Source organism: Monodelphis domestica, chromosome 6, assembly GCF_027887165.1.
Source record: "Monodelphis domestica isolate mMonDom1 chromosome 6, mMonDom1.pri, whole genome shotgun sequence".
NCBI lineage: Eukaryota > Metazoa > Chordata > Mammalia > Didelphimorphia > Didelphidae > Monodelphis > Monodelphis domestica.
Window position 1 is genome coordinate 153,325,557 of NC_077232.1, and position 25,931 is coordinate 153,351,487.

The window sequence follows — 25,931 nt, forward strand, 5'->3', positions numbered from 1 at the left end:
TTATATTAACCCCTTACATTCTGGCCCTTACAGTGTGCTGTACACCAAGGTTCATAGGACATTTTTATCTGACATGCAGCTGAAACCTTTGAAGAATGTGGTTTTACTCCACATTAATATAAGCTCCATGTGATTAGGGAATTTTTCACTTTTCTATTTCAATCATCATTAATAAGCTTGATGTTTGTATGCATCAAATGTTAAATAAATGCTTTATTCACCTATTTGTTTTTCATCAATATTGAAGATTACTAAGGAAAACAGCTATTGTTCACCATTATAATATACTTTTAAAATTTGACAAAAGAAAATATGAAATAAAAAATAAATACAATTAACCTGAACAAAGATAGAATCAAATAAAAAATCATGGGGAAAACCTTATTGCTATATGCTATAGCAATAATTAAATTGTATTCCAAAATATTTTGTTTGCAAATGATACATTTCTTAATGAGAATGTATTTCTGAATATATGTAATAAGAAGAAAATGAATAAAGAAAAATAAATGGACAACCACAAACTCTAGAAACTAGATGCAAAGATCAAAGTAGAGATTTTATAAATTTGAGAAAATTAAAATTAAACTGAATAAATAATCATAAAATAATAAATTCAAGAAAGAATACCCAAAAGCAATTTCCAAAAAGCCCTAACAAATTGTAAAATGTATTATGTAATTTGAAAGAAAGCAAAGCTAAAAATGAAGCTGAAATTACCCATAAATAGAGAAGAAATGTAGAAAATTAATAGAAAATCCTATATCCATTCACATGCTAACAAAATTCAAAACTTAAATAAAAATATTCATAAAATATTTTAGTACCTAAATATACTTATATGACATAGAGAATAAAATTATCTGCTCTATAAAAGAAATTAAGAAAGATTCAAATAATCTCTGAAAGAAAAAAAAAACATTCTACTCAATGGATTAAGAATAAGTTCAAATAAATATTTAAGGGAACTATTTTTTTAAAAAACCTTTTTCAGAAATTCAGCAGAAAAAATATGACATAGCATCTAGGGAATTAAAATATCCCTGTCATGACCATTAGAGGATATAGATAATAAAATTTATATACCAGTATAATTAATGTTTAGTGATATGAAATAAAATATTAATTAAGAAGTTACAGGAATATATTTAAAAATACTTTTTGACAAAATTTGATGGTTCAATTTTGAGAAAATATAAAACAATATTTATAACCACAAAATAGCCATGATGTTAGATTTATCTTGTTGTTAAGTTGTGTCTAACTCATCATGACCTCATTTGCAATTTTCCTGGACAAGATATTGATGTGGTTTTCCATTTCTTTCTCCAGATAATTTTACAAATAGGGAAACTAGAGGGGGAGACAGAGTCAATATGGTGATTTAGAAGCAGCAAAAGTGATTCATCTGTGAAAGCCCTTCCAAGCCAATTAAAAACAAAGTGCTTTGAGGGGGACAGAAAACAAGACAGAGCCTGGGGACCCTCCTGTTTGATTCAACTTAAAAGGTATGCAGAGAAGTTTGAATTCTCAGGTTTAAGGAAAAGAAAAAAGGAAGGTGCTAGGCCCCTCCCCACCAACTCTGCTGAGACTCTGGGAGGCAGCTAGAGGGGAGGGGTAGAGAGGAGGGCTTCCTGGTCACAGTCTTCAGTCATCACTCCTCCATCTGCCTCTGCCTCCATCTGCTTCTGCTTCTGGAAGTTTTGGCATCAGGGCTCACTCAGCTCTGCAGATCAGCTTATCTGGCTTAATTCAGTATATCAGTAGTGCAGATAAGAATCCTTGAGAGGGCAGAAAAGCTCAGTCTTTAGCATCCTTCCCCCACCTACTGTGCTAACACCCAGGGTAAGAATCTGGCTGACTGAAATCCCAGGGAGAAGACTCTACAAAGTACCTAGGTACCACCATGGGAAGCTCAGGGCTCTGACCAGGCATCTAGCAGGGAGACAACTGGTCCAAAGGAATAGAGGAGGATAAGGGTAACTACCTCCAACTTCTTCACATTCACTTTCACCTTCAGCTTCTATTGCCATAGTGGGGGAGATCTTGGCTCAGGGCACATTAATATAACAGGTGAGCTCCATCAGCCTAATCCAGTTAATCAGCAGAGCATAGAAGAAGCCCCTTCAGGGCAGAAAAGCCCAAACTCACAGATCTAGCAAATAAACAAATGAGGAGGAATACTGCCAATGATGGGGGAGAAAGAAGGAAAAAATATGAGTAAACAACAGGAAAAGAAAAAGGAAATTACAATCAATAGTTTCTATTCAGACAATGAACAAAGAACAAATGGAACACAAGACAATCAAGGAACACCAAGCAAAATTTCAGAAACTCCAGTGAATTGGACTCAGGTATTAAAAGAACTCAAAAGACAATTCAAAAATCAATTAAGAGAGACTGAAGAAAATTGGGGGAAAAAATTAAAAAGTAAAATAGGTCATCTGGAAACAGAGGCACATAAACTAAAAGAGGAAAATAATCTTTTAAAAGGTAGAATTGAACAGCTTGAAAATGAGGCAAAGTGAAAGATGAATTAAAAGAAAAATAGGACAAAAGGAAAAGAAAAATCAAAAAGCCAGGGATGAAATTCAGCCTTTAAAAATTAGAATCAAATAACTAGAAGAAGCAAATGACTTCACAAGGCAGCAATAGTCTATAAAACAAAATTAAAAAATGAAAAAAATTGATTAATCATTGATAAAAGAACAGATCTGGAAAATGGATTCAAGAGAGACAATTTAAGAATTATTAGATTACCTGAAAATCATGACAAAAGTAAAAGCCTGGATGGACATCATGCTACAGGAAATTATCTAAGAAAACTGCCCTGATATTCTTGAACAGGAGGGTAAAGCAGAGATTGAAAAAGAATCCACAAATCACCTTCTGCATTATAAACCCAATTGACAAATTATTTGACAAAATATGCAAAGAGGGAATTTTATCAAATTTCTTTTATGACACAAATATGGTACTGACTCAAAAGCCAGGCAGACCAAAAACAGAGGAAGAAAAACACAAACCAATCTCCATAATGAACAGATGCAAAAATCTTAAATAGAATACTCACAAAAAGACTATAGCAGTTGATCATGAGGATATACATTATGATCAGATGATATTTATACTAGAAATGCAAGGATGGTTTAATATTAGGAAAACCATTGTGAATCTCAAAAATTCTCAGACCCTACTTCAGAACACTTGGTTAAGACCATTCCCCATTTTAAACAATGAAGGTACTTGATCAGGAATGTGAGAACTCTACTCCACCCATACTTAAGCATACTTTAGGGGAAGATAAAGTTGTAAACTCTTTACTGAACAATGAAAAAGTACTTAACTCATACTTATAGTGAAGCAAAAGCCTTAAGCTAAGTCTATTTTTAGGAAGGTGCTAAGTACCTATGAAAGTCAGGCAACTTGCAAACTTGTAAGGGGTAAGCCTTAACAAAAGAGGTGTGAGGTTTTAGTCTACTCAGCTGTGAATTACTCAAAAGTTTAGTCTACTCAGGTGTGAATTAAGAATGGAAAAAGTCTACTGTGATTGGTAGATGTGAGAACTTAGGGGAGGTGACATAGGAGAAAATTCTCTTTAAAAGGAGGTCAGAAGCTGAGAGAAGAGAACTCTCTCTGAACAGAGGGATGCAGCCTTGGAAGCTGAAGTGGAGCTCAAGAGCTGAACTGGTGGGTCTCTCTGAACACTAGAGTCTTGCTAGGGACAAATCTTGTGGTGAGTGGATAAAGACTGACTATCTCTCTCTTAGGGCTTGGACCTAGGCTGGCCTAGGCTGGCATGAGCTGGCCTAGCCCTTTTCTCATTGTTTCCTCTTACTCTCTCTCTTTCATTAATTCCTTATTTGTATTAATTAAAATCTCTATAAAACCCAGCTGACTTGGGTATATTTCATATTTGGGAAAATTTCCCTGGTGACCACTTTATATTTGATTTAACTCAAGACAATGTCTTGAAACCACATTTACACAGTCACAGTTTAAGGCAACCACTCTTTTATCTGTAACAGTTTATACCAACCACTCTTTAAATGTAACACCATCCACATAATTGACTACATCAACAGCCAAGCTAACAAAAATCACATGATTATCTAAATAGTTGCAGGAAAAGCCTTTGACAAAATATAATGCTCAACCTATAAAACATAATAGAAAGTATAGGGACTGATGGTCCTTTCTCAAAATAATAAACAGTATATATTTAAAAGCATAAGCAAGTTTCATTTCCAATGGGAATAAATTAGAAGCTTTCTCAATAAGATCAGGAGTGAAGCAAGGATGCCTAGTATCACCTCCATTATTTAACATTGTAATAGAAACACTAATGATAGTAATTAAAGAAGAAAAATGAATTGGAGGGATCAAAGTAGGTAACCAGGAAACTAAACTATAACTCTTTGCAAATGACATAATGGTCTACTTAAAGAATCCTAGAGAATCAACTAAAAAGCCAGTGAAAATAATCAACAATTTTAGTGAAGTTGCAGGATACAAAATAAACCCATGTAATGTAAAAAATAGACTCGAATACAGGACTACAATCCCCATGAGCCTTTGCTCCACTTCCCCAGAATGCCTTGTAATCTCACCTGGGCCGAGATCGAGGAGATATTTAAGCAAAGGCTTTTGAAGGTCTGGGGCCTTTTGGACTTCCGTTTTTGGAGCAGAGGCGTCTCTTCCATGATGTGAGGTTATTTTGTCTAGGCCTCTGGCCTAGGCACATGTTTCTTACTTGTATATTCTTAATCTTTAACCTTTAATAAACCTCTAAAAAATATATATTCCTTGCAGAGAGAAACTAATTTCTACCTGCCTCAGTCTCCCCATCTCCCCTAAATTTTAATCTTTACAGTTGGCGACCACTAGATTGGATGAGAACTTCTCAAAAAATTTTTAGCCTAGAGAATTTTTTTTTTTAAAGCCAAGGTTCTCCGAGATGCTCTTTAGAAAACCATCTTGATCAGCTCCTGCCTGCGGCCCTCTCCAGCTCCTGCTTCTGCTCCTGGCCTCTCACCTGGTGCCTGAGCTGTGCTCCAGCTCCCAGCCCGACCCACCCCGGCAGTCTGTCTCTCACCCATCTGACTTCCGACCCAGCCGGCTCATCACCCAGATCCTTGGAGCAGATCGCTGAGGACTCATTGCGACCAGCTGGTAACAGTATTGGCCACGTGGGCGGAGGGGAGAGACCAGAGGGAAAGGAGACCGGGCAATTTTCCCTTAGGCTAAGCCTCCACGTGGCTGGGGGTATTGGCCGCAGGGGTATCAGAGAGGGGAAAGAGAGAAAAGACTAGAGATCAGAAACATCTTTTCAAACAGAAACCTAAAAAGCAATGGGCTGTTTAAAAGGATTTTTGACTCTTCTGGCAATTTCATTGATTTTGCCTGCCTGTCCGGGAGCAGACTTAGCCCAAAGATTCAACTTTAACTTTGGGGAGGAAAATGGGTGGCCCAGCGAACTGGAAGCCAGGCCCAGAGACGGGAGGTCTCTAGTTAAAATCTGGCCTCCGATGCTTCCCAGCTATGGGGCCCTGGACGGATCCCTTGAACCCCGTAGCCTAGCCTTTACTACTCTACCTTCGGACAATAGACATTTAAATGGATAATTAAAAACAAACAAACAAACCAAAAAAAAAAAATAAAACCCAAGGAACTTTGAAGAGACTAAAGGCGATTCTAAGGCATTTCAGACTCCAATGGTTTATAAACATCTCTATAGTCTATTGCATTGTTTTGTTATGGTTTAACTTTGTGATTTTACGTTCATATATTACTGGATTGAATATTATTCTGTGAACTGAAGGTTGATTGAATTTATTTTGAATGTACTTAGTTTTAAAATTCTGTTGTTTTTCCCCTATAACTGTGTTGAACAAATATTATTGTGAATAAGCCCATATATGAAAAAACAGCTTTTTTTCTATTTTGCTGAGGATAGATGGACTTCAGAACTGGTTATAATTGTATTAACAACCTTTGAAAATTTAATGTGCTAAATACCTCAAATGATTTGATTTTAAGGGTTTTTTAAATATGATTTTTGGAATTTTTTTTAACAGTCTGGTTATTTTTGCCTGCCCCTACCACGAGGTAAGGCCCATTCTAGTAGCTGAAGTGAAATGTATTTTATAACCCCCAACCTTCCCACATGCGAATGGAAGTTGGGCAGTTAATTTCAGGGCATTTGTACCCTTGGGAAAAGCCTCCAAAAGGAGCACCCTTTATTTATACTCTTCAGCTCACTACTTTACTTGCACCAGAATGATATATAGATTTCTTGATTATGTTCTTAACCCAAGATGAGTTTTACTTTGTTTAAAAAATTATGTTTATTACCAAGGTTGAAAGATTGCTACGTTTGTAAAAATTGTGACAAATGTCCATCAATTCATAGGTTTTAAAAATGTCATACAGCAACTTATGTGAAATATGAAAGTGTGTTTGTTTGCTATTGTAATTAATTGGGCTATTGAGAATTTTGGGGATTTTGATATCTACATATTTGTACTACTGTATTTTTAAAGATGAAAAAAAAATTGTTAACCTTGTTCAATTCATTTGCCTTCTACTCACAGTGATCATGGCCAGATACAAAGAGGAAATGGATCTCATTTTTTGGTGAGAAAGCCTTGTATTTTATATTTTCTTAACTGACACAGAGTGTCACTGGTTATAAGCTATATTTTTGAATTTTTTAAAGCTTTTATTATTATATTTTTCTTGCATGTGCAATATACTTTTTCAGTTTTTTAATTATTTTTTCTCTCCTTTTTATATTTGAAGCACATGTCACCAGTATTAAGATTTTCTTTAACCTTTTGATTTTTAAGTTTAAGATACATTTGCTAATGCATGCCCTAAAAGGCTTGTGACTATAAAAACGATGCCACTAATTATTTAAATAAATTATGGGACTTTGCTTAATGATTCTGTATGATTCCAGGACAAGAGATACACACAAGAGCCATTTCATAGGGCCAAAGAAAGGCCAATCTAGGATGGATTGATGCACTTCTAAGCCAATACAAAGGTCTTGAACCTAGTGTGAAGACTCGAGGTTACTATGTTTAACATGTGTTAAGACATAGGCTTTCCTTGTATCCACACTCACCCTGAAGATACTCACAGACGAGTATCCCCAAAACCTTGGCTCCTATAATGTGGTCCCCTTTTCTGCCTCTCATAGTGTGGTACCTTTCTGTAGTCCTGGCACTGACTGGGTAAATGCATCATTACTTAGATCATTTTGATTGGGCCCTGATTGAAGGACCTGTTATAGGTTTATTTTTCTTCTACTTGGAATTTTTACACATAAGACTTTGATAGTCTATATTTTCATCCAGAAATTTTTCTTTTCTTTTGGATTTTCTGGTGTCTTTTTAATATCTCTTGCCAATTGATTCATATACCTCATACCTCAGCCATGCATCCCTAACTGATTCTGAATCTTTCAATCACCCACAACACGGGGGAATGTAAAAAATATCATTATTTAAATTGCAAAGTTTAAATTCTTTTTGAGAAGAATTTTAGGTAAAGAAGATGCTACTTCCCTGAATTCAGAAACTGAACTGTTGGAGAAGCCATCATGAAGAAGCCTCCAGACCACAAGTTGCACAAAATTGAACTTTGGGTGTGGTTGATTGAACATTTATTTGTATGTATACTTTTATGCCAAAGGGGACTGCCCCCTAATGGCTTTTTGTCAATGTGTTCAGAAATTATTGGTTTTATTCTTTTTTCTCTTATCCTCACACTATTGTAATCTTTTAAGTTTATTATGTTTTTATGATCCTTTTGGGGAAAAATTAATTTTTCCACAAATGATCACACGGGGGGATGTAAAAAGTAGACTCGAATACAGGACTACAATCCCCATGAGCCTTTGCTCCACTTCCCCAGAATGCCTTGTAATCTCACCTGGGCCGAGATCGAGAAGATATTTAAGCAAAGGCTTTTGAAGGTCTGGGGCCTTTTGGACTTCCGTTTTTGGAGCAGAGGCGTCTCTTCCATGATGTGAGGTTATTTTGTCTAGGCCTCTGGCCTAGGCACATGTTTCTTACTTGTATATTCTTAATCTTTAACCTTTAATAAACCTCTAAAAAATATATATTCCTTGCAGAGAGAAACTAATTTCTACCTGCCTCAGTCTCCCCATCTCCCCTAAATTTTAATCTTTACAGTAAATCATCAGCATTTCTATATATTTCCAACACACCTCAGCAATATGAGTTAGAAAGAGAAATTCCATTTAAAATCACCCTGGACAATATAAAATATTTAGGAATCTACTTGCCAAGGCAAACACAGGAACTATATGAGCAGAACTATAAAACACTTTCCACACAATTAAAATTAGATCTAAATAATTGGAAAAACATTAATTGATCATGGGTAGGATGAGGTAATATAATAAAAATGATCCTACTCAATTTAATTCATTTATTCAGTGTCATATCTATCAAACTACCATGAAACTTTTTTATAGAATTAGAAAAAAAAAATATAATGAAGTTCATTTGGAAGAATGAAAGAACAAGAATATCAAGGGAGCTAATGAAAAAAATGTGAAGGGTGGAGGTCTAGCAGTACCAGATCTTAAACTGTAAATAAAGCCATAATCATCAAAATAATATGGTACCAACGAAGAGACAGAAGTGAGGATCAATGGAATAGACTTAGGGTAAATGACGTTGGTAAGATAGTATATGATAAACCCAAAGTTCCCAGCTTTTGAGACAAGAGCCCACTATTTGACTAAATCTGCTAGGAAAATTGGAAAACAGTATGGGAGAGCTTAGGTTTAGATCAACATTTCACATTCTATACCAAGATAAATTCAGAATAGTTAAATGATTTAAATATAAAGAAGGAAATTATAAGTAAATTATGTAAACATAGAACAGCATGCTTGTCAGATCTATGGGAAAGGAAAGAATTTAAGATCAAGTAAAAGAGAGAATATTACAAAATGTAAAATGAGTAATTTTGATTAAATTAAATTAAAAATTTCTGTACAAACAAAATGAATGCAAGTGAAATTATAAGGCAAGCAACAAACTGGGAAAATATTTATAACAAAAACCTCTGACAAAGGTCTAATTTTTCAAATTTAGTTGACTAGTAAAATAGAGCTAGTAGGAAAAGATAGAATTGCATATGCCAAAAAAATCTTGCTTGAAGAGGTTGTAAGCAGACAGTTACACTAATATTGAGAGCTGTGAATTGATTCAAATATTCTGGAAACCTTTTGCAATCAAAGAAAAAAATTATTACATTGTTCACATTCTTTGACCTAAAGGTTCTTTTCTTGTAATATACCCCCATTAGCTTAATAGGGAAAAGAAAAGAGTCATATACACAAACATATATATAGTAGTATGATTTATAATGATTAAAATTTAAGCATAAAATATGGGCTCAATAATTAAGGAATGGTTGAAGAAACCTATCAATATGAAATAAAGGAATTATACATAAGAAATGATGAATATTATGAATGCAGAGATATATGGGAAGATTCTTATGAAATGATACTGAATAAAGAAAACTAAGTAAAAATAATAATATACATGTGACTTCAATAGTGTGAATGAAGTAAATATCAAGAAATAGCAAAAATTGATTTATTTTATGTCATTTATTAATGCTATACTATTAGAGTTGATAGGTACCTTTCTCTGACTTCTCAGGGAATGTGTTTTGTGTATTTATAGGGAAGTATCTGCTATATGAAAACAAAATGTGTAAATACTTGAAAAAATAAATAGAAAAATAGAAATCAAAAGGTGAACATAAATCAATAGCAGAAAAGTTGAAATGAGCTGGGTAAAAGATGTGAGCACAACTCCATTTACTAGTTATAAGACCCCCTCATCAAAAGGAGAGCAATTGGATATGTATTCATTATAGAGAACTCAATGATAAGCCTAGGTTTAATGAACCCATGGAAAGTATATTCAAGTGATTCATTTTCTCATATGGAAGAGGTTGGGGGTGTCTGCTTTCATAATAGTTGTGATGATGCATAATGGAAAGAGCTTAGAATGACTTGGGTGTGTGTTTACATATTATTATGTTTTTCATGTGTCAATCCATAAAATCTAAAGCATAAGGCTCTCTCTTCATTGGGTAGTAAAAGCCCTTTCTTTGTTTGCCTTGGTGTTTGTTCTTTTGTTTTAGGAAAAGGAAAGTGAAGAGGACACTCTAAAGAAGCGAGGAAGATGAAAAGATTGTCACTGAAATCTAGGCACCTGTGAATTTAGAAGCAGAATTTTGTAACCAGCCTTATGCCAGTGCCACAAATGGTGAAGTGTCATCTTCAGAATCTAAATTTTATTGATGCTGCATATAGAATTCGATGAAACTAATGTAATATAATTATTGCAATGTTTGAATTTGATATCACTAGTGGCAAATAGGGCAGCTAAGTGGCTCAGTGAATAGCGTGCCTGAAGTTGAGTCAGGGAGACCTTAGTTCAAATTCTGCTTCAGACAGTTACTAGCTGTGCTGCCTTCAGCAAGTGGTTTAACCCTATTTTCCTCATTTTACTCTTCTCTAAAATGAGTTAGAGAAGGCAACAGCAAACCGCTTCAGTATCTTTACTAAGAAAACTCCAAAAGGAGACTTGAAGAGAGAGACACTACTGAAATAGTTTGATAATAAACATTCCTAATTGTGAAAGTCATATAATGGTGTTTGTCATGAAGAGCTGGAGGAAGACATCATTTGTACTTTTATTCTTAATAGAACCTTAAAGAAAATATTCCTTTGAAAAAGTTATTACATATTTAGTAGTTAAATGGAAATGGAGTGATAAATGTTGGCACCTAACAGGGGGAGAACACAATCCAAATGGGAACACAAGGCAGTAGGTATATAGAGAAGATACGCCAACTCCTCAGAAATACCCATACAATTTGGAGAGCATGATATAGTCATCTTGACTCTAGGATATGTGGAAGAGGCATGCATGCAAAGGACAGAAGCTGGAGATAGAGATGGTAATTCCTGCATTGGATTAGACTAACTCAACACTTTTGATTATAGGAATTATATCCATTTAAACAATCTCTTTCTTAAACGTGGTTCAGGTATATCATGTAAGTCTATGTGGGAAAATGCACTAGCTACTGAAACTTATGTTTGGAAATGATTCTGCCAGAAAGGGAAAAAAACATATATATATATATATATATATATATATATATATATATATATATATATATATATATATATACTAAATGTGTGGTAAATCATCAAAAATTGCTCACAATTAAGAAGGGTGGGAGGGATAGTGCCTGCTTATTTTTCTTCTAAAAAAAGATGCACATTTGCAGTTGATACTTGATTACCTGTGATTATACATTTCCCCATTAAATGTAATTAATTATTAACAGAAGGTGTTATGCTTCTGACTCTGGAGAGACAAATAAGAGACATAGATTTGGGTAAAGGAAAGGTAAGTTCATAAATATATTTTCTTTGTAACCATGGTGGTAAAATTACATACAACTTCAATTGGAATAGACATTCCTTAGGGATGCTATTTTTAAGTTTCCATTAGTCCATCTCCATCCCAAATCCCCCCCAAAATACTAATTATTTTGAGGTGCCTTTTCCTATAAATGCAAATTAGTTTTATCTATAGCAAACATATAACCTATATTTACTTTTGGATACAACTCTGTTCATTCAAGTAGGTAGAGTTTAGTACTTTTAGTTTACTAATTTCCAGGGTAAGAAAGTTGATAAATCAAATATTCAGATATGTACCATCATTCCTCTATGGCCAAGGAATACTGATTTGAAATAAATATTTGTTTGCTTTTCTTCAATCTGTGGAACTTTTATCTCCTGGAAACATCTTTTTGTCAACTATTTTAATTGCTATATTCAAATCACAAATATGTTAGATCTGAAAACTAGTTAGTAGAGTGAATAGACTGTTGCCTGTTGAAATCAGGCAAACTTTGATTCAGTTATTCAATGGAGAAAATGTTTCAACAAATTTGAACAATGAAATTGTTGAACAATAAAATTGTAACAAAAATAAATAAAATTGGTAGGGTGGTAGTACTCAGCAAGTCAAAAAAATTACCATGAAATAAAACTTTGGTACTCTATAGTTTCAGAACTCATTGAATTTGGTATTTGATGCAATTTGATGAGAGAAAAAAAAAGCTTGCTAGAATTTGTTAGCATCAGAATCTTGGGAAGCATATGCCTGTTCCAGTGGAAACAAAGAGTTGTGTGTTAGTTTGAGAGCATAAAGAAGAGCACAGCATTGAGGATCTTTAGGAAATTCAAAGAGAAGAGCAATGGGTAGTGGTGGGAGGATTTTCTTTAGGTGAGGAGGCAAAGGAGGATGTCCCTATTTAATTAATCATTGAAATGTGTGCAAAATGGGTGGAAGTGCAAAACTTTATTGAAAAAATATCACCTTGATGAAGCTTTAACAAGCAGACTTTTAAATTTGTTAAATGACCAAACCATTTCCCTCTTTACAAGAATTTTGAAACAGACAAAAATAAGTATGACTTTTTTCTGGAGCCTTATTTTTATTTCAATCTTCTATTTATAGTTACATTCTTAAAGTCTCTCTCTCTGTGCATTCCTGATTCTGTTTTATTCTCTATATCAGTTCATATGTGTATATATATATATATATATATATTTACCCTGGTTTCTGCATTGCTCCTATTCATCATTTCTTCCAGCAAAGTACCATTCTATTATATTCATGGATGAAAATTTATTTAGTTCTCCACATAAAGGGATCTCATTTTATTATAATTATTTTCACAAGTATTTATGTTCCTAATATGTTCCAGATAAAAGCAGATAACATAAAAAAGCAAAAAATTAAAATATGTAAGCCCTCAGGGAGCTTGCAATCTAGTATATTTTTAAAGGATTTTACTATAGCTCATATGCTAAGAATTGCAAATTTGTCATTCATTTTTTAGTTCAATTCCCACTTTTTTCTTTGACCTAAACTCATCCTAACACTCTCTACTTCTTCTGGGTACTATTATTGCTTTTATTCAGCCATGAATTAATCTACCCTGAGCTTCCTAATCTTGGCTTTTGTTCTAGATATTTCCAGGAGAAATCTGACTCTGGTTTGAATCTTTTTCTTATACTCTAAACATTGTTTGGATAATAGCAATTTCTATTTCTAGGGGCATGTTCTGTAACCTGTGTGAGGTGACTGCTCCATATATCCCAGCTTTGGACTATTGCTAGGCTGAGGTCAATTGATTAAACATATCTAATAGTCTGTATATGTTAAGAAAATAATGTTAAATATTTTAAAATAATTTTGTTTTTAATATTTTATATTTAAGGATCCAAATTTATACATTCAAATTTATTCAACAACCATTTATTTACTACTAGAAAATACCATACTAAATGTGTCACTAAATGTCGTTGCAAGAGATACAAAGATGATAAAAGAAAACAGTAAATTACCTGCATGCAATGAGGTTTGTGGTCTATTGTGTAAGATACAATATTTATACAATAGAAGCAGTAAGAATTTGAAAAAAAATGAACAGTTGAAAACCATCAGTTTGTAACAGAGAACAGCTTGTCTGATGTGCCCAGTAGCATAAACATCTGGCAAAACAAGAATTTAACAATATAAAAATCTAGTGCTAACATTCTTATTGAGAAGACAATGAAACAGAGTACCTCACTCTCTAGAAAAATCAAGTTACTAGGTGATATGACAATAGGAAACAGAAATATGAAACATGAATTACCCCAAAAATAGGGTGCCTTGGCCAGATATGTTCCTCATTTATATGTTTTAGTATGCATATTCCTTGCTCATATATGTCATCTATATCTGCCCCATCCTATGATGGTGGAAAAATAATCTGTTTTTATTACATAAATGGAAATAATATTCCTTGTTACTTATTTTGCTATGCTGTTCAATTAAATATATTTCACTTTAGACTAATGTGTAGTTTGGTAGGGTGGCAAAAGAAATATAATTTTTCCTTCATGGATTTTCCTCTAATGTAAATGATATATTTTTTCTTTCACAGCATTTAATATAACCTTTTGTCTTTGGAAAAAATGAGGGATGGCAGAAAGAGGATGGATCACAAAGTGTCAGATTATTGAAATTATGTTACGATGTGGAAAGAAAAAGCAAAAAACTCAAAAAACATGCAACACGGAAGACTTGTGAGCTATGGTTAGTAGATGGATTTTGATTCAAATCAAGTTGTAGCATTTAAGGAGACAAAGTTAGTGGGGATGTAAGGGGTGAACCTTAATGAAAATTCTGTCAAGAGAAATGGATTTGGAGTCTTATGTTTATGTATATCATAAAAAAAGAACCAGATTAATTGTTTAGGGCATGTTTAGAGTAGGAAGTGATATTTAGTTCTGGACATATTGAATTGGAATAACAAACATTTTAGTGTTTTAAAAAGTATTCGTTCAAGGGCAGAGCCAAGATGGGGAAGTGGAAGAAGCTAATGAGCTCTCCCTTCATTCTCCACTTCTGGAAGCAGTGCTTCCAGAGGCACTGGCCAGAGCAGTGGAAGAAGCAGCAACAATTGGAAGTTTTATACTCCTGGTGACTGGTGGTAGACTAGTTACCACATTTGTAGGGGAAATATGAAGAAATGGACAGTAAAGCTTATACTAGTGGAGGACCTCAACATTCTTTCCCAGAGCCAGGTAAATTTAAACAAAAAATAAATAAGAAGATGAAATTTTCAAAAATTAGATATGCTAGATCTCTCCAGAAATGTAATAGTAGAAGAAAAGAGAATATCTTCTTCTTTGCTGTATTTGGCACCTTCACAAAAATTGGTCAAGGACTATACCCAAAGTGTTAAAGCTATCTTTAGTTATATAAAAAATGTTCCAAATCATTATTGACTAGAGAAATGCAAATTAAAACATTCCTAAGCTATCACTTAATAACTACCAGACTGCCTAACATGATAAAGGAAAATGATTAATGTTGGAGGAAAAACTTGGACACTAATAGACTATTGGTGGAGCTGTGAACTGATTACTATTACTAAACTATTTTGGAGAGTTATCTAGAACCACATCCAAAGTGCCATAAAATGCATATCCTTCGACCCAGCATTACCACTACTACATCTATATCTCAAAGAGACTAAAGATAGGGGAAAATACCCACCTTGTACAAAAATATTTGTAACAACTCTTTCTGGGGAAAGATTTGAAAATTGAAGGGATGTCTATCTGAGAATAATTGAAGATATCGAGCCTTGAGAAATGACAAATAAGGTGATTACACATATTCATACACACAAATACACACAAAACCTTGGAAAGATTACATGAAGTGATTACAGTTGATGAGAGTAGAACTAGGAGAATGTTGTATACAGTAACAGCTATGATGTATGATGAACATCTGTGAATGACTTAACTATTATCAACTAGGCAAGTATACAGGACAGCTCTAAGGTGCTCACGACATAGAAGGAACAAATGGAGTCCAAGTTCTAATTGAATCTTATCATTCTTCACTGTATTTGCTACATGAAATTTTCTCTCATGCAAGCAATATGTATGTTCTTTTGCAATATGATGAAAATGAAAATATGTACTGTGTGATGATACATGTACAATCTATATCACATTATCTGTTTTCTTAGGCAGGGGAAGAAGTAAGAAGAAGGGAGAGAATATGGGTTGCAAAATGTTAGAAAAATGCAATAAAAATTAAATTAAATATTAAAAATAATTAGAGGTAATAATGGGAATAATAATATGATTCAAACTGCATTTGGACTCTATCTGTTCCTTTTATGGAAGTAGATATCCTTTTCACTCATGAGTCCCTTGGAGTTGTCCTGGATTCTTGCCCCATTAAAATTTTTAAGTCATTCATGTTGATCATCATATGTTATTCTCATTAATGTGAAATATGTTTTCTTGCTTAAGCTCATTTCACTTTGCATCATTTCATTTGTCTTTCCAGGTTTATTATGGTTGACTTGTTTGTTGTTTCCATTACAATTATATATCACAACTTCTTCAGTCATTATCCAATTGATGAATGTCCCTTCAATTTCTAGTTCTTTGACACCACAAAAAGCTGCTATAAATATTTTAGAATATATAGTTTCTTTCTTTTAATTATTTATTTCCTATTTTCTCTAGTGTAAATAATATGTCTCTTGTTTTATAACATGACAAATAGGGAAATATGTTTTATATGATAATATATGTGCACCTTATAAGATATTACCTGCCTTCTTGGGGAGGGGAAAAGGATGGGAGGAAGGGGAAAAAAGACTGAAATATTTCTTTTTGAACAAAGGTAAATTGACAATTGATTTCTCTTTGATAATTATATTTATTATAATTTATTATGTATTTCTAACAAGTTATATATATAATATTTATGTTACATTTATGTTATATATAAAATATAAATACATATTCTTAAAATACAAAAATTGGTCATGAGATAGTCAATAAATATTTCATAAGCAATGCAAAAAAAGCAGGAACATTAATAGGATGCTATTCATATCATAATGTCATAAAATTAAATTCAATAAAGGCCTATAGAGTAGTTTAACAATTAGTTGGAAACAAAGTTGTCTAATTTGAAAGAATGAGTTGATCCTATAGCAAATCCTAGAAATATCATTGAGGAAAATGATAACAATGGGACAAAATACTAAAAATTGTGTGGTACAGCCCAAGCAATATTTACAAGAAAATGTATCTAAATGCTAATATCACTAAAAGAGATCAAGGACAGGCCAATGAGTTGGGCATTTAACTAAAAAGAATGAAAAAAAAATTTAAAAATTTCCAGTTAAACACTACAATGGAACTTTTGAAAATCAGAGGATAGATCTATAAAATTAAAAGTAAAATAAAATTTACAATATTTATTTTAAAAACTCAATAAAATTTATAAATCATTGTTTTATTTGATTAAAAATTATCAAACCCCCAAAATTGTGAATGAACTACAAATAAAGACAGAGTTAAAGCAATTAGTCGATATTCTTTTAAAAACCCAATTACATGCCAGTAAAAGTGACAATCTAAATGAAATGGATGAATATTTAACATATTTAAAATATATATATTGTCTAAATTAAAATAACAGGAAATAAAATAATTAAATAGTCCTTTCTTAGCAACAGTAATTCAAAGAGTCATAAATCAATTCAGTAAGAAAAAAATCCCAAAGACCAAGGGATTTCTAAATAAGTTCTATCAGTCATTTATGAAAAAAAAAATTACCATGATATTATACAAAGAATTTAAAATAGGTTAAAAAAAAACCCTTCCAAGTTCCTTTAACAACACAAATATGATTTTGATACCTTATCCAGAGAGAGTGAAAAAGAGATAGAAATTCTAGGCTCATTACTCTAATGAATATTCACATAAAATTTTACAGTAAAATATTAGCAATAAAATTAAAGCAATATATCAAAAAGAATGTATGTTATATCAAGTAGGATTTATGTCAGAGCTAATTCAATATTATGAAGATTATAAGCATAATGGACCATCATAATAATAAGTGGTTTCATAAAAAAATGATAAGGCCTATATTAACAGATCTTGAGAGCTGCATCTCTCTAGAGACTGGCTCTGGGGGAGAAGAGAGAAGAGAGAAAAGTCATGCATAGATGAGAAGTTGACAGGGTCTAGAGGATCATGAATGCACTCATGGATTCCAGTTTTATTGAGCAAAAAGGTCCAATATTTATGTGATTTTACCAAAGAAATATTGCATCATTGAAAGCCAATCAGTACTCTTAAGCTTTACATCAGCATGAGCCAATGGAGTGAGGAGAGGGGAACGGGGCAGGTGCAAATTCAGTCATGCACAGAATAGAAAGAGTTTTTGTTTTTTGCATATATGTGTCTATGAAGATATAGCTTCAAGGTATCTTGCCTAAAATAGTGCTAGACCTTGCAGATATTTCTTGTCTGAGAAGTCTGGCCAATAGCTGGGGTCCACTTGAAAAAATTGACTTAACTTATTATCTTGGAGCTAACCTTGGCTCTGTCAAACTGATGCATGGTGACGTAAAAACAGACCGCAAAACATTGTGCACATTAACAAAAATGGTGAAATAACATCTACGTGAAAGACTTGGTTATTCAGATACAGTCAATATATTCAGTCAATATAACAATTCAAGATAATTTCAAAGGACTCATGAGGAAAAAAATGCCATCTACTTCTACAAAATTTATGCACTCTGAATGCAAATTGAAAAATAATGATCTCACTTTATTTTTAACTTTTATTTATTTAGCCAAAATGTACACATTTTATATTATTTCACATTGTGATTGAGAGAAATAGGCAGAGAGAAGAGAAGAAATGCAAAAGAAGAAGAGCTCAAGAGAAAGATGATGGAACCTTACAGACCCCAGCGAGAGAAGGGAGGGATTCTATAGAAAGTTGTAAAGGAGAGCCAAAGCTGATCTTGGAGTGGTCTGGTTGCTACACCACTTTACTTCTCTCTGACTAACCTCTCTGAAGAGGTGCTTGGCTTTTATCCTCCTTGACCTGGCTGAATTGAAAGAGTCTTACGCAGTGAAGATCTCAACTTAATAGAAAGAACTTTTAAACTGAAGCCTTCTTTCAGAGATAGTAGATTTATAGCTTAGGAAACCCCTTTCCCTCTATCCTGTTGATTTCCCTATCCCCTCTTTTCCAAAAGAGAATAAATTGAGATCTTTTACTATAAGAAGCTGTCTTTAACTTTATAGTAGGAAGGAGAATTTAAATAGTGAAAAAGGAACATTGGGGAGGGGCTGAGTCATCATCTGGTAGGCAAGGGCTTCATTAGGCTGCCTAGCAGGGAGAACAAAAAGGAAGATGTGTCTTGGAATCAAGTCCCCTTTTTCCTCAACATGCTTCCTGGGGTAACATCTATTCAGTCCCCATCTCTCAGTATTCCCCTCCAATACAATATGTATGATTAATTTTATATTTTGGCTTTCCCAATGAATAAGAGAAAGGTAGAAAGGATAGAGAGAATGTAAAATCAAAATTTTAAAAGAGAATGTCAAAAATAAGCTTGTAAATAAATGAATGAATGGCTAAAAATATTTAATAAAGGAAATGCTAGCTGTTGCCAGAGCCAAGATAGCAGAATCCAGACAGTAGCCCAGAAGACCTCCCACAATATTCATCTCCAAATACTTTTAAAATGATTCCTTAAATCAAATTTTGGGGCGGCATAGTTAAAATGGTATGTTAGTTATTTTTTTCCAGTGACTGAAACTTTAGGAGGTCAGAAAGAGATCTATGATATTAGTCAATTGTATAGCAGCAACCTGAATAGTGGTCCTTGGAGGTAGCTGTGACATCATCAGTCTTAATATCAGAAGCAGATTCAGGAGCTCTCATTCCAGATATTATAGTAGGGATCGGGGGTAGGAAACCTAGTCAAAAAGGATTATAGGAGATCTTTTAATGGCACTGGGTATAGCTGGTTCTGATTGGCAACTCTATTGTCCAAACACAGTTTGGGTCACAGTTCCAAGTTAGAGAGGTATGCCTATAGTCAGTCAAAAGGGAATAGGAATCAGGGTAAAAGTTCCAAGGCAGAGAGAAAAGCTAGTTGTTGGAGCTGAGGGGAATGCATGAGGCTTCCTAACATTTATAGAGCTGAGAAAAGCTTTAGCTTTTGTAATTTCATGGGCTCAGGGACCATCTCTGTAAAAGAGTAAAATGACATAAAGATCAGAGTGCAAATAAGGAGAGCAGTGACCACAACTTTCCCTGGATCACAGTAGCTTGATAGCAACAAAAACTTGCAGTCTCTCAGAGCTAGCTTTTTAAATGGCAGCTTGAAAAAGCCTAAATGTTGTAAGTTTCTGACTATCCAGGTTAATGTAAAGTTAAAATTAAGAAACAGAGTGGAAAACTGAACAAACAATAATAACAAAGACTTTGCTAATGAAAGGCTACCTTAATGGCAGAGAAGACCAAGAAACAAACCACAAAGAAAGTAACTTGAAAATAGTTACAAGCAAAGCATCACAGAAAAATGTTTATTGAAGGTAATTTCCAAGAGAACTCTTCTAAAATTAAAAAAGGAGGGAATGGCAAAGAAAAAAAATGGAAGAGTATATGTGCAAGATTAAAATTAATACCAATAATTCCAAGTATTACATTTTATAAGGTTTATTAATAATCACTTGAAGTAAAAGAAATAAAAGGACAAAAGTAAAAGCCTGATTAAAGAAAGCTTTCTCAGCTGTGTTTGTAGGAAAAGAGTGAGAGGGAGGAGCTACACAAAACTTATATCCTTCCTATGTTAGCATATAATGTTAGAAGGAACATGGGAAGCTGGGAAAGAGAGTTTCTGGGGAAACAAGTCTAATTATGCATATGAAAAAGATGAAGACAATTGTGAGAAGAGAATTAATAATTTGACAAAAGAGGCATGAAAATATTGAAGAAAATAATATTTTAAAACAGAATTGTCCTAAAGATAAAAGAAGAAGAATATTTGAATAAAGAAAAGCAGACCAATTCAAATAGAAAAGGTAGGTACAAAGAATCACTAAGTAGAACTTTAAAAATTGAGCAAGTGGAAGCATATTACCCTATGATACAAACAAACAAAAAACTCCAATAGCTCAAAGTTGAAAGAAAGAAAATAACTGAAAAAATGCAATGTCTTATCAGAAAAAAAATTGACCCCAAAACATATATTTTAAGACTTTGTGGATTACCTAACAGTCATTATTAAAGAAAAAAACTTACACATAATATTTTTATAAAGTATCAATCAAATTTATAACATTTTACAAATTTTACAATATTACAAATAAAAATTTGTAATTTACAAGACTATTTAAAAGACTATTAAATCATCTTTTTGGACTATGACATTAATGTGTTTTTCTCTTCTTTTCCCCAGCTGAATTGAAGTTACTTTAATTTATTAAAATTTTGTAATATATTTTTTTGCAAGTGTCTTAGCCCATCCCTCATCTCCCCACATCATAAAAGACAACATCTGGAAGACAAATATGTATATATAAATTATGTCTTTCCTGTATCCATTTTTCATTTAAAAATATTATTGGACATATAAGTTCTCTTCCCTTTTTTCTGATCTCCTTAGGAAATAGAACCAGCAATGATACTGTTAGATCTAAGCATATACACAGTTTTATAACTCTGAGTGGAATTCTAAATTGCTCTTCAAATGTTTGGATCAGTTCACAGCTTCACCAAAATTTTATTAGTCTCCCCATTTTTCCACATCCCCTCCAATATTTGTGGTTTTTCCCATTTGTCATTTTAGCTAATCTGATGAGTGTGAGAGTATATCTCAGAAGTTTCTTGATTTGTATTTCTCTTATCAGTAGTGATTTAGACTATTTCATCATATACTTTGATTTCTTCATTGGGAAAATTGTCTGCAATAATCTTTTGTTCATTTATCAACTGGTCAATGATACTTGTTCTTATAAAATTGGCAAAGTTCTCTATTTATTTTAGGTATGAGAACTCCATCCAACAGGCTGCCTATAAACATTTCCCCATTTTCCTGCTTTCTTTCTAATCTTGGCCACAGTTGTGTTTTTGGTACAAAAATATTTCAATTTAATGTACTCAAAATTATACATTTTACATATCACAATGCTCTCTCTGTTTGAATCATAACTTCCTTTCCTATCCATAAATCTTATAGGTAATATATTCCCTGTTCTACTAATTTACCTATAATATCTCTTTTTATGCCTAGATCACAAATACATGTTTATTTATATTAGTGAATAGTGCAAGACCTTGGTCTATATCTAGTTTCTACCAAACTACTTTCTAGATAGCCCAGTAATTTTTATCTTATTTTTTTCTTTTTTCAGTCAAGTTGTGCTTAACCTATTTTTACTTTGAGTGGGAGCATTTGAATATGTTTCATCTTAAGAGAGCATCATTTATAGGAACATTGATGTATTTTAAGTCAATATATACATTACATCAAAAAACATTTATTTTCAAGATTTTTGTAATGTGACATTGTTTTTATGGTATCCATTATGTTTTAAATTATACATAATTTATTTTATTTTTAACAATATAATGTGGATTTCTTGGTAGTACCAAATGATCCCATTATTCAGACTGCTAAACTGTTGCCTTATGTAGGCCACCTACTACTGGAGAAGCAGCTTTTATAGTAGTGAAGAGCAACATGGCTGGAACCATGGGGTAGCTGTCAGACAAGAAAGTAATCATAAACCAACTTTTTATTGCCTTAAAAATAAGTATGTAAGTTAAAGTCAAGTAGAATAAATAAAGTAGTCTCAAGAGAAATTTCACAAATACTGTTTTTCCTGATAATTTTTCCCTGCTAATTGTCAGTTTTCCTTTTTTTTTTCCAGGAACTTTATGACAATAGTAAATCTGAGAGGACACTTCCTCCCTACAAACAAACCGAACTTGTTTTTAGTTGCTTAGAATATTAATGGATAACTTTGAGTGATAAATAGAAATACAATACAATGATGGAACAATGACCTATTCCCTGTATTCATTCTCTTATACCATATAAGGTGGTTTCTTGGAATGTAAATTTTCACAGGATGTGGGGTTAGTAGAAAGTTGAAGAAAGTATGTTTTACAAACACCTAAATTACATTCATGACACTTGTCAAAAATGAAATCTTTTATTTTAAAGCTAAATCAATAAAAATAATCTGGATGTCATGCCCTTCTTCTGGCTATTCCCATTACTGCTCTATATGATTTAATCTCACTTGTAAATACTGACAGGAGAGAAGCTTCTGTGGATCAATAAATCTTTATAGTGATTTTGATAGAAAATCTCTGTTGTGTAAAAATTAAAAATATGTGTAAGTTTCTCTTTGGTAACATACATTGATGACCCTTTCTCCATATTTCCTCATGACATCATATCCCAAAGATTCTGTAAACTATAGATACAGTCAAGAGTTTCCATATGTGTGCCAAATGTACAAAGTGAGATCACAGAAGGGTGTAAGCAATCAGAGGACTGTGGTATTCCTGATATGTATAGTAGAGTTATAGGATAAGTATAGTAAATGGAATGTCTAAAACTTCTGATACTCATTTATAGAAAGTGTTCATTTTATGTAGGTCTGAGACTTCTCTGTAGCTATTTTTTAATAAATTCTGAAACATAGTTTCTAACTTTTTTTGCCTTTCTTATTTAACCCCACATTTCCTTTGGAAACAGAAAGTATTAAACTATAAAGATATTAACTCCTTTTTCTCTCTACTCTACAGGCTATATGAAATTTAAATGGAATAATTTATATGAAGTACTTTATTAACTTTTGGACACTATATAAATATGTGTCATTATCAAAAGGTAGAGGAAGAAATATTTGTACACTCTCTTTAAACCCAATGTTCTTTCCAATGTTTCACTTCATTTGTTTTAAACTGCTGAACTTCAATGCATTAGGCATTAATTCTTTCTGGAAATAGGGAATGTCATTTGACTCCAAAACCATTTAGAAAACCAAACATATAAAGGCATACAGTGGAAAATGACATATAAATCTTTAAGAAAATTATTTTCAGAAAGAGAAGAGTGGGCTGAAATGATCAAAAAATCTAAAACATTATTGCAAGCATTTTTGTGGGGAACCTCTTGAATGACCATCTCAGGCAATGATCATTAACATACTCAGAATAGTCTGATTACTTTCTTTATGCTGTACGAATAGGATAGATAATTAATTGAACTCTAAATTGAAAAGAAGCAAGATTGTGAGTTGGATAGCACTTAGAAGAGTAATGTACTTGATTATTAAAAGTATTAAAGAAAATGTTTATTCTTTATTGTTTAAGAGCAGAAAAGTATTTTCTAGAATAAAATGAAACACTTCAATTTTTCTTGAGTAAAATTAGATCCTATTTTCACATGTCAATTAAATTCAGTTTAAAAGCATTTATTATATGTAAATCACTGTGATTACTAATAGACAATGAGAAGATATGAATGGGATATGGTACCTGCTTTTGTGGGTAATAAAACAATATCACACATATGTCACTTTAATATTTTCAAAGAATTTTAAAATATATTACTTTTGCATTTAATTCTACTGACAAACTTGATAGATGGATACAATAATTATCTCCTTCTAAAAGTGAGAAAACTGGTGTTGAGAGAGGATAAAGATCATAAAATGAGTAAGTATCTGTGGCAAAGTTCAAAGTCGAGTCTTTCTGGCTCTAAATATAGTACACTACTAAAACCTTCCTTTAATGGTCTTACAATGCATTTAAAAAGGAAACATCTATGCAAATAATAATATTAATTTAGAGACATAAGTTGTGTCACAAGGCATTGTATGAAAAACAATGAATGTATAGATAAAAGATAATATAGATTAATTGCACTACATCACTAGAGGGAAAGTCTGATATATTCTCTCTGAGAGATTGTCAAAAATCAGTTTAATCCTCTTGGCAAAGGGTGACTTTAAAGGTAAAACTTGGGAAATCATGCCTACAAAAACAATAGTTGATGCAATGAGAGTAAATGGGCTTTTATTATATTATTTGGGCTCTGTTTCCTATTCAAAACCATGAATTGATATTAAGCTACAAGAGCCTATAATTGTTTTTGGATGAATCAAGTCTATGCTTGTGTGGGGAAGTAGGGTAAAGTTGATTAGCAAAATGACTTGAGAAAACATTGATCCATGTAAAGAATGCAAATTGATAATCCAAGAAATTTTAGGAACTGCCTAGAAAATGGGGCAAAGAGAAACGACTAGGTAAGATTTAGAGAATAAAAACTGAGATATTTATGAGGACAAGAAAATATAAAGGATAAAGAAACATTGTGTGACCATATTAAAATTCTTATTAAACAAGTGGTTACTGAAAAAGAGAGGGTGATTTTGAGAAAAATATTAGATGAACTAGGTTTCCATTCTCTTTATTTAGTCACTCTACATGTTTATTTTATTTGTAATAATTCTTCTATTTTTTTCTAGGTTTTGCCTGAAGGTGCGAAAAAAGCTATTATTGAAGGAAAATCATTTGGGTATAAACAATACTTATCCATTGAAAGTACTTGCCCTGGTTAGACAATATACATTATTTTTCTCTAAGATTTTTGTCTCTGCCCTTGTCCATAAAGATTTTTCTAGATTCATACTTCTTGATTGCAAACCTACCCAAAATGCTGGAGAGAAATTTCTCTATCTTTCAGTTAAGATTATGAGTTACTAGTGCAATACCCAAGCTTCTCTCTATCTTTTAAAAATCTCATTCTTGATCCATTACTAGAGTACTTCTTCCAAGTTATTGAACAGTGTTTCAATAATCATAAATAGAAATTCTTATTAAGTTGAAAGTAGATATGAAACATGGAAAGAAAATAATAATCTGGCCTAAAGTCTTTTCAGTAGTCCAATTAGCATCTGTGTTCTTTTCCAAAATTATCTGAAGGAAAAATTAGTAGAACTACATATATTTAGTGATAAAATTTGGAATCGAGAATAATTCAGATTTTAGTTATGATGAAATTTATCTTTGCCAAGTGAAAATATGATTTCTGGAATGATATTTGAAATATTTAAGAATATAAACTTTAAAAAATGTACCAGTCAATAACTTTAAGGTACATATTTACATGTAAATTAATATGTTAATTAAAAAAGCTTTCATCTCAAACTTGTGCTATGCTACATAACAATTATGTGAAAAATAACAACTCTATTTCTTTAAAATGCTATTTTTCATTTTTTCAAATTGGGCTTTTCTCCAGTTAATCAGAATTCATGACATTTAGCTTTGTTTTACCTTTTGGCTTTAGTGTAATTTATAATTTGAAAGTTTTAATATGTATTTTTCAAAAAGAAAACATATGAATGGGGTTAGGTTGTC